Source organism: Rutidosis leptorrhynchoides, chromosome 2 (genome assembly GCF_046630445.1).
Source record: "Rutidosis leptorrhynchoides isolate AG116_Rl617_1_P2 chromosome 2, CSIRO_AGI_Rlap_v1, whole genome shotgun sequence".
Lineage (NCBI taxonomy): Eukaryota > Viridiplantae > Streptophyta > Magnoliopsida > Asterales > Asteraceae > Rutidosis > Rutidosis leptorrhynchoides.
Window position 1 is genome coordinate 97,466,912 of NC_092334.1, and position 11,467 is coordinate 97,478,378.

The window sequence follows — 11,467 nt, forward strand, 5'->3', positions numbered from 1 at the left end:
ATATATATTTACAATAATTTGTTATTATAAGATAAAACATATTTGTTTTCATATACTCCGACGTTTAAATTATCATATTATTATATATTATATAGAATACAGAAGATGAGAAGATTATATTATAAATGATGTGACAAAACAATTTAACCATTTTAGTCTAAACTAGTTTTCGAACTCTCGCTTCGTGGCGGGGTTCGCTTTTTAATGTATTTTATTGTGTTTAGTTACGGAGCCTGCGAGTGAATGTCTTGGTTTATAAGAGACTTTCGTTTGAAAGATGGGGGATATCACATTGGGAAACCCATAAGTTACGATGTGTTTACTTTGACGCATATATTGCGGGGAACCCAAATGCTATTTTACGCAACGGGTTAAGAAATTATTTTGACTCAATGTATCCGAATATAGGACTTCATGATTTAGAAAAAGCGGCTAACATGTAACATAAAGAAGCATGCTATGCTTACGGGTTAGTAATGTTCGCTTCTCACCAAAGTGAGAACAAGAACATCGGGCTACAACTATTAAACAAAACGTTCCCACAAGTAACGGAGTCGGTAATTGGGGTAAGAAATGAGGTTTTTAGATTGTTACGGGACTGTTGGACATTACGTAACCCTCGTCCCTTTGACGATGTTACAACACGCTGTCTTATCAACGGCCATAACGGTTATGTTCCACAAGACCAAGGATGGGAAGTAGTCCTAGTAAAATCAGAATGTATGACTTGTTTCTGGACGTATGAATTACGTGTCTTTATTGCCTTTGCTGAACGACTTGTGTACTAGCTAGAATTATCTTCACAACTATCTTGTATCAAAGTTATTGTGTGCTATATTTCATGCTTTATGTAAAATAAGCGGTATTGTAAGTTTGTAAAATATTGTATAAAAGTTTGAACGCGAAATATTATTATAATCAGTTTTTCATATAGAATTGTAGTAGTTGAATTGTATATTAGCTACTAAGTATGAACTTAACGGGTAGGTACTACCCGAATTTAAACTTATAAAACGCTAATATGAAGAAAAAGCTTTTATAAATGAGTTCATATTATGCTACGAAATACTATTAACTACTCTTAATATTATGTATGATTAACTTGTTCCATTTGACTATTTTGAAGGAAATGGTACCGACTACTCGACACACCGTGAATATGAATGAAGAGGAATTCCGTACTTTTCTAGCTTCAAACATAGCCGCAGTACAGGCTGCGCTACATACCAACAATAACCTTGGATCTAGCAGTAAAGGAAATCGTGTAGGATGTACCTATAAAGAATTCACTGCCTGCAAACCTTTGGAATTTGATGGAACCGAAGGACCGATCGGATTGAAACGGTGGACCGAGAAGGTCGAATCGATATTTGCCATAAGTAAGTGTACTGAAGAGGACAAAGTGAAGTACGCTACGCATACCTTCACAGGTTCTGCGTTAACATGGTGGAATACCTATCTAGAGCAAGTGGGACAAGATGATGCGTACGCACTACCGTGGTCAGCATTCAAGCACTTGATGAACGAGAAGTACCGTCCCAGAACCGAGGTCAATAAGCTCAAGACAGAACTTAGAGGGTTACAAACCCAAGGATTTGATATTACCACGTACAAAAGACAATTCACAGAATTGTGCCTATTGTGTCCGGGAGCATTCGAAGATGAGGAAGAGATGATCGACGCGTTTGTGAAAGGATTACCGGAAAGAATCCAAGAAGATATAAGTTCACACGAGCCCGCCTCCATACAACAGGCATGTAGAATGGCTCACAAACTAGTGAACCAGATTGAGGAAAGAATTAAAGAACAGACGGCTGAAGAGGCCAATGTGAAGCAAGTCAAAAGAAAGTGGGAGGAAAACGGTGATAAGAATCACCAATACAACAACAACAGCAATTACAATAATAATCGCAAAAATTATCCCAACAATCGCAACATCAATCGCAACTACAACAAACGGTCCAACAACAACAACAACAACAACAGCAACAACAACAGCAACTACAACAATCATCCCAACAACAATAACAACCACAACAACAACAACAATCAGAAGCAGCTATGCCAAAGGTGTGAAAAGTATCACTCGGGGTTCTGCACCAAATTTTGCAACAAGTGTAAAAGAAATGGTCATAGCGCGGCGAAGTGTGAGGTCTACGGACCAGGGGTTAACAGAACGAAAGGAACAAATGGTGTCGGAACGAGTAATGGCGGAGCAAGTAGTGTCGGAGCAAGTTATGCCAATGTAGTTTGTTATAAATGTGGAAAACCGGGCCACATTATTAGAAATTGCCCGAACCAGGAGAACACGAATGGACAAGGCCGCGGAAGAGTTTTCAATATTAATGCGGCAGAGGCACAGGAAGACCCGGAGCTTGTTACTGGTACGTTTCTTATTGACAATAAATCTGCTTACGTTTTATTTGATTCGGGTGTGGATAGAAGCTATATGAGTAGAGATTTTTGTGCTAAATTAAGTTGTCCATTGACGCCGTTGGATAGTAAATTTTTACTCGAATTAGCAAACGGTAAATTAATTTCAGTAGATAATATATGCCGGAATCGAGAAATTAAACAGGGTAGCAAAATATTTAAGATTGATTTGATACCAGTAGAGTTAGGGAGTTTTGATGTGATAATCTGTATGGACTGGTTGAGAGAAGTGAAAGCAGAGATCGTTTGTTACAAAAATGCAATTCGCATTATACGAGAAAAAGGAAAACCCTTAATGGTGTACGGAGAATAGAGCAACGCAAAGTTAAATCTTATTAGTAACCTGAAGGCACAAAAACTAATAAGAAAAGGTTGCTATGCTGTTCTATCACACGTCGAGAAAGTACAAACTGAAGAAAAGAGCATCAATGATGTTCCCGTCGCAAAAGAATTTCCCGATGTATTTCCGAAAGAATTACCGGGACTACCTCCACATCGATCTGTTGAATTTCAAATAGATCTTGTACCAGGAGCTGCACCAATAGCTCGTGCTCCTTATGGACTCGCACCCAGCGAGATGAAAGAACTGCAAAGCCAACTGCAAGAACTATTAGAACGTGGTTTCATTCGACCAAGCACATCACCATGGGGAGCTCCTGTTTTGTTTGTCAAGAAGAAGGATGGTACATTTAGGTTGTGTATTGACTACAGAGAGTTGAACAAACTTACCATCAAAAACCGTTATCCACTGCCGAGAATTGACGACTTATTTGATCAATTACAAGGCTCGTCGGTTTATTCGAAGATCGATTTACTTTCTGGATATCATCAAATGCGAGTAAAGGAGGATGATATTCCAAAAACTGCTTTTAGGACGCGTTATGGTCATTACGAGTTTATGGTTATGCTGTTTGGATTGACTAACGCACCAGCTGTGTTCATGGACCTTATGAACCGAGTGTGTGGGCCATATCTTGACAAGTTTGTCATTGTTTTCATCGATGACATACTTATTTACTCAAAGAATGATCAAGAGCACGAAGAACATTTGAGAAAAGTGCTAGAAGTATTGAGGAAAGAAAAACTGTACGCTAAGTTTTTAAAGTGTGCATTTTGATTGGAAGAAGTTCAATTCCTTGGTCACATAGTGAACAAAGAAGGTATCCAGGTGGACCCGGCAAAGATCGAAACCGTTGAAAAGTGGGAAACCCCAAAAACTCCGAAGCATATACGTCAATTTTTAGGATTGGCTGGTTACTACAGAAGATTCATCCAAGATTTCTCCAAAATAGCAAAACCCTTGACTGCATTAACGCATAAAGGGAAGAAATTTGAATGGAAGGATGAACAAGAAAAGGCGTTTCAATTATTGAAGAAAAAGCTAACTACGGCACCTATATTGTCATTGTCTGAAGGGAATGATGATTTTGTGATTTATTGTGACGCATCAAAGCAAGGTCTCGGTTGTGTATTAATGCAACGGACGAAGGTGATTGCTTATGCGTCTAGACAATTGAAGATTCACGAGCAAAATTATACGACGCGTGATTTGGAATTAGGCGCGGTTGTTTTTGCATTAAAGACTTGGAGGCACTACTTATATGGGGTCAAAAGTATTATATATACCGACCACAAAAGTCTTCAACACATATTTAATCAGAAACAACTGAATATGAGGCAGCGTAGGTGGATTGAATTGTTGAATGATTACGACTTTGAGATTCGTTACCACCCGGAGAAGGCAAATGTGGTAGCCGACGCCTTGAACAGAAAGGACAGAGAACCCATTCGAGTAAAATCTATGAATATAATGATTCACACTAACCTTACTACTCAAATAAAGGAGGCGCAACAAGGAGTTTTAAAAGAGGGAAATTTAAAGGATGAAATACCCAAAGGATCGGAGAAGCATCTTAATATTCGGGAAGACGGAACCCGGTATAGGGCTGAAAGAATTTGGGTACCAAAATTTGGAGATATGAGAGAAATGGTACTTAGAGAAGCTCATAAAACCAGATACTCAATACATCCTGGAACGGGGAAGATGTACAAGGATCTTAAGAAACATTTTTGGTGGCCAGGTATGAAAACCGATATTGCTAAATATGTAGGAGAATGTTTGACGTGTTCTAAGGTCAAAGCTGAACATCAGAAACCATCAGGTCTACTACAACAACCTGAAATCCCGGAATGGAAATGGGAAAACATTACCATGGATTTCATTACTAAATTGCCAAGGACTGCAAGTGGTTATGATACTATTTTGGTAATAGTTGATCGTCTCACCAAGTCAGCACACTTCCTGCCAATAAGAGAAGATGACAAGATGGAGAAGTTAGCACGACTGTATTTGAAGGAAGTCGTCTCCAGACATGGAATACCAATCTCTATTATCTCTGATAGGGATGGCAGATTTATTTCAAGATTCTGGCAGACATTACAGCAAGCATTGGGAACTCGTCTAGACATGAGTACTGCCTATCATCCACAAACTGATGGGCAGAGCGAAAGGACGATACAAACGCTTGAAGACATGCTACGAGCTTGTGTTATTGATTTCGGAAACAGTTGGGATCGACATCTACCGTTAGCAGAATTTTCCTACAACAACAGCTACCATTCAAGCATTGAGATGGCGCCTTTTGAAGCACTTTATGGTAGAAAGTGCAGGTCTCCAATTTGTTGGAGTGAAGTGGGGGATAGACAGATTACGGGTCCAGAGATAATACAAGAAACTACCGAGAAGATCATCCAAATTCAACAACGGTTGAAAACCGCCCAAAGTCGACAAAAGAGCTACGCTGACATTAAAAGAAAAGATATAGAATTTGAAATTGGAGAGATGGTCATGCTTAAAGTTGCACCTTTGAAAGGCGTTGCTCGATTTGGTAAACGAGGGAAATTAAATTCAAGGTATATTGGACCATTCAAGATTATTGATCGTGTCGGACCAGTAGCTTACCGACTTGAATTACCTCAACAACTCGCGGCTGTACGTAACACTTTCCACGTCTCGAATTTGAAGAAATGTTTTGCTAAAGAAGATCTCACTATTCCATTAGATGAAATCCAAATCAACGAAAAACTTCAATTCATTGAAGAACCCGTCGAAATAATGGATCGTGAGGCTAAGAGACTTAAAAAAAAACAAGATACCGATTGTTAAGGTTCGATGGAATGCTCGTAGAGGACCCGAGTTCACCTGGGAGCGTGAAGATCAGATGAAGAAGAAATACCCGCATTTATTTCCAGAAGATACGTCAACACCTCCAACTGCTTAAAATTTCGGGACGAAATTTATTTAACGGGTAGGTACTGTAGTGACCCGAACTTTTCCATGTTTATATGTATATTAAATGAAATTGTTATTTACATGATTAAGTGTTTCCAACATGTTAAGCAATCAAACTTGTTAAGACTTGATTAATTGAAATATGTTTCATATAGACAATTGACCACCCAAGTTGACCGGTGATTCACGAACGTTAAAACTTGTAAAAACTATACGATGACATATATATGGTTATATATATAGTTAACATGATTTTATTATAAGTATGTATCTCATTAGGTATTTTAACAATGAGTTATATACATAAAAATGAGACTATTAATTTAAGAAACTCGAAAACGATATATATAACGATTATCGTTATAACAACGTCTTACTAGGTACATATGAATCATATTAAGATATTGATACACTTGGTTAATTATGTTAAATGATAATTAAATATATTATTAAGTGTATTAACAATGAAATACATATGTAAAAATAAGACTACTAACTTAATGATTTCGAAACGAGACATATATGTAACGATTATCGTTGTAACGACATTTAACTGTATATATATCATACTAAGATATATTATATATCATAATATCATGATAATATAACAATTTAACATCTCATTTGTTATAATAAACAATGGGTTAACAACATTCAACAAGATCGTTAACCTAAAGGTTTCAAAACAACGTTTACATGTAACGACTAACGATGACTTAACGACTCAGTTAAAATGTATATACATGTAGTGTTTTAATATGTATTCATACACTTTTGAAAGACTTCAAGACACTTATCAAAATACTTCTACTTAACAAAAATGCTTACAATTACATCCTCGTTTAGTTTCATCAACAATTCTACTCGTATGCACCCGTATTCGTACTCGTACAATACACAGCTTTTAGATGTATGTACTATTGGTATATACACTCCAATGATCAGCTCTTAGCAGCCCATGTGAGTCACCTAACACATGTGGGAACCATCATTTGGCAACTAGCATGAAATATCTCATAAAATTACAAAAATATGAGTAATCATTCATGACTTATTTACATGAAAATAAAATTACATATCCTTTATATCTAATCCATACACCAACGACTAAAAACACCTACAAACACTTTCATTCTTCAATTTTCTTCATCTAATTGATCTCTCTCAAGTTCTATCTTCAAGTTCTAAGTGTTCTTCATAAATTCCAAAAGTTCTAGTTTCATAAAATCAAGAATACTTCCAAGATTGCAAGTTTACTTCCAAGTTTTCTAAATCCATTCCAAGTAATCATCCAAGATCAAGAAACCTTTGTTACTTACAGTAGGTTATCTTTCTAATACAAGGTAATAATCATATTCAAACTTTAATTCAATTTTTATAACTATAACAATCTTATTTCGAGTGAAAATCTTACTTGAAATTGTTTTCGTGTCATGATTCTGCTTCAAGAACTTTCAAGCCATCCAAGGATCCTTTGAAGCTAGATCTATTTTTCTCAATTCCAGTAGGTTTATCCAAGGAACTTGAGGTAGTAATGATGTTCATAACATCATTCGATTCATACATATAAAGCTATCTTATTCGAAGGTTTAAACTTGTAATCACTAGAACATAGTTTAGTTAATTCTAAACTTGTTCGCAAATAAAAGTTAATCCTTCTAACTTGACTTTTAAAATCAACTAAACACATGTTCTATATCTATATGATATGTTAACTTAATGATTTAAAACCTGGAAACACGAAAAACACCGTAAAACCGGATTTACGCCGTCATAGTAACACCGCGGGCTGTTTTGGGTTAGTTAATTAAAAAACTATGATAAACTTTGATTTAAAAGTTGTTATTCTGAAAAAATGATTTTTATTATGAACATAAAACTATATCCAAAAATTATGGTTAAACTCAAAGTGGAAGTATGTTTTCTAAAATGGTCATCTAGACGTCGTTCTTTCGACTGAAATGACTACCTTTACAAAAATGACTTGTAACTTATTTTTCCGACTATAAACCTATACTTTTTATGTTTAGATTCATAAAATAGAGTTCAATATGAAACCATAGCAATTTGATTCACTCAAAACGGATTTAAAATGAAGAAGTTATGGGTAAAACAAGATTGGATAATTTTTCTCATTTTAGCTACGTAAAAATTGGTAACAAATCTATTCCAACCATAACTTAATCAACTTGTATTGTATATTATGTAATCTTGAGATACCATAGACACGTATACAATGTTTCGACCTATCATGTCGACACATCTATATATATTTCGGAACAACCATAGACACTCTATATGTGAATGTTGGAGTTAGCTATACAGGGTTGAGGTTGATTCCAAAATATATATAGTTTGAGTTGTGATCAATACTGAGATACGTATACACTGGGTCGTGGATTGATTCAAGATAATATTTATCGATTTATTTCTGTACATCTAACTGTGGACAACTAGTTGTAGGTTACTAACGAGGACAGCTGACTTAATAAACTTAAAACATCAAAATATATTAAAAGTGTTGTAAATATATTTTGAACATACTTTGATATATATGTATATTGTTATAGGTTCGTGAATCAACCATTGGCCAAGTCTTACTTCCCGACGAAGTAAAAATCTGTGAAAGTGAGTTATAGTCCCACTTTTAAAATCTAATATTTTTGGGATGAGAATACATGCAGGTTTTATAAATGATTTACAAAATAGACACAAGTACGTGAAACTACATTCTATGGTTGAATTATTGAAATCGAATATGCCCCTTTTTATTAAGTCTGGTAATCTAAGAATTAGGGAACAGACACCCTAATTGATGCGAATCCTAAAGATAGATCTATTGGGCCTAACAAACCCCGTCCAAAGTACCGGATGCTTTAGTACTTCGAAATTTATATCATATTCGAAGGGTGTCCCGGAATGATGGGGATATTCTTATATATGCATCTTGTTAATGTCGGTTACCAGGTGTTCACCATATGAATAATTTTTATCTCTATGTATGGGATGTGTATTGAAATATGAAATCTTGTGGTCTATTGTTACGATTTGATATATATAGGTTAAACATATAACTCACCAACATTTTTGTTGACGTTTAAAGCATGTTTATTCTCAGGTGAATACTAAGAGCTTCCGCTGTTGCATACTAAAATAAGGACAAGATTTGGAGTCCATGTTTGTATGATATTGTGTAAAAACTGCATTCAAGAAACTGATTTCGATGTAACATATTTGTATTGTAAACCATTATGTAATGGTCGTGTGTAAACAGGATATTTTAGATTATCATTATTTGATAATCTACGTAAAGCTTTTTAAACCTTTATTTATGAAATAAAGGTTATGGTTTGTTTTAAAAATGAATGCAGTCCTTGAAAAACGTCTCATATAGAGGTCAAAACCTCGCAACAAAATCAATTAATATGGAACGTTTTTAATCAATAAGAACGGGACATTTCATGTTTGGCCTTTCGCTGACGGTTCCCCGAAGGTAGCAGATACATAGATTGCTTTACGCCACCGAAAGGTATTTGAGAGTGTATGAGAATGACATGAAGTTTTATGCATGCCAAGTTTCTAAATCGTTTCTCTTATTTGTAGGAGAGTGTTCTCTTCCTTTGATGTTGCTAGTTCCCCATACATTTTGGGGTGACTAGTTGACTTTCCCGAATTGGTTTTCTGCAAAGGAAAATTGACCTTGTCCCTTTCCATGATTGTTTGGTTGAGCGGTTAGGCTAGTAACATGTTGGAGTGTATAGGTTAGGCCCGGCCCGTTTGTGGGTGTAGGGGTTTGCATTTGTACTTTATAAATAGCCGATCAATAATAAAGTAATCCTCACGGGTTTTATTGATTAACATGGTAATCAGAGTTTAGGTCTGATCCCGAGGCCTAATCGGCCGTTGTCTCTATACCACCCCGTCAAATCTTTCTATCCTTTATCTTCTATTTTTTTTCCTTTCTAAAACCTCTACCAAAAAAATTATACGGCCGTCGAATAACAAGTTGATGTCGCTTGAATGTTCCCAGATCTACATGTTCACAGCCGACCAACATATATTTTCTTCTTTTGTTTTCAATATTTCTTATTATTATTAGCCTATTACTTTTATTTTTTTCTCCTCTCTTGGATATGCGTACAGCAAAGTCCCAGCCTTTTTATTATTTCATGAATGTTTTTCATCTTGCTTTCCTAGCTATAAAAAGATTATAAATAAATAAGCCAATCAGCGTGGGGATGAGCCGCCTAGCTTGACTAGGTTCCAAACCCCGAAAAAAGAGAATATAGTCAAAAAAGTTTGAGTTGATGAAGAGTTTATGTCGACAGAGTTCCTTGGCCAAGTCCTACGCAATCCTTAGGCAAAGCAAACGTCACGACGTATAAAAAAACGTTACGAAAAAGGAAACGCAGTCAAGCAAGACGCAACGATATCAGCAAAATCAGTCTATTCGATGCAACAAATGAAAAAAGAAGTATCCTTTATTACTTTATTTAATGTTTATTGTTTTGATCCAGTCCGAACTTCCACGATTTCGCCGTTCGGACTGCGGGGGAGTGTTAGAGTGTATAGGTTAGGCCCGGCCAGTTTGTGGGTGTAGGGGTTTGCATTTGTGCTTTATAAATAGCCGATCAATAATAAAGTAATCCTCACGGGTTTTATTGATTAACATAACAGTCCCTTACCTTTAACTTTTATCCATCCAAGGTTCGGTGCATAGTATCCAATGCCACCGCTTCGTGATCTACTGCCTTCCTGCGTCTTATTTTAGTGGTTAACTAAAACTTAAACTTAGGATTAAGTCCTAGGCTATCCAAAGTAAATTTAATCTCATCCGGTTAAGGAAACCGCGACTAAGTTGTGTGAGACCAACGAGACTTGGGTAATTTAGTTACCGGCAATAATAAACCTTGGATCATCATCATTAAAATGAGACGAATTAATACATTAAAAATGTACAAGGACTAGAGTATACATTTCATTATATATCAAAAATCAAAAATATATATAAATAAATGTCGAAAAAAATATATAAATAAATAAATCGGCTAATTAATTTAATAAATATATAAAATAATTAAACAAACAAATTAAATGCGTAATCCTGGTCTTCTACAAAGTTTTTATTTACATCTAACACTTTCCTATTTACGATGATGATGAGAACGTAAAGTTTCGAAGGGTGTTATGATAGGTACACAACATTTACTCTTGTTCATGGTTTATATATGGAGCATTTATATATTGGTATATATTGAGAACGTGTTTATTTATTTTAAGATTTTGATTTGAATTTATATTTAGTTTATATTAGATTTGAATTGATTATAGGGTTTATAATTTTGGGATGAATGAAGAAGATGGTGAAGACACAAAGGAAAATACATTCTTACTCTCATGTGCCTTGCACATGCCAAAAGTTAACGGAAAAAGTTAATGGACGTTAGTGGCAGGGATCATCAAGTGTAAACCACATGATCATCCATTACGTATAAAAGAATAGGGACCATGAGTGTATTCTGATCGAAACTACAGGGATCATTTTGGAAATTTTGTCTATCTCTAATATAAAGAGACTGAACCGATATTTACTTAAACGAATCCCAATTCCATTCCAAATTTTCATAATTAATCGGTATTACGAGTAATTAGTAGTATAACTAGTTGTGGAGCCCTCGCTTCGCGCCGGGGGCTCCGTTTTGAATGCGAGTTAAAAAAAAGTCTTGATCTATTTTGTAAAAA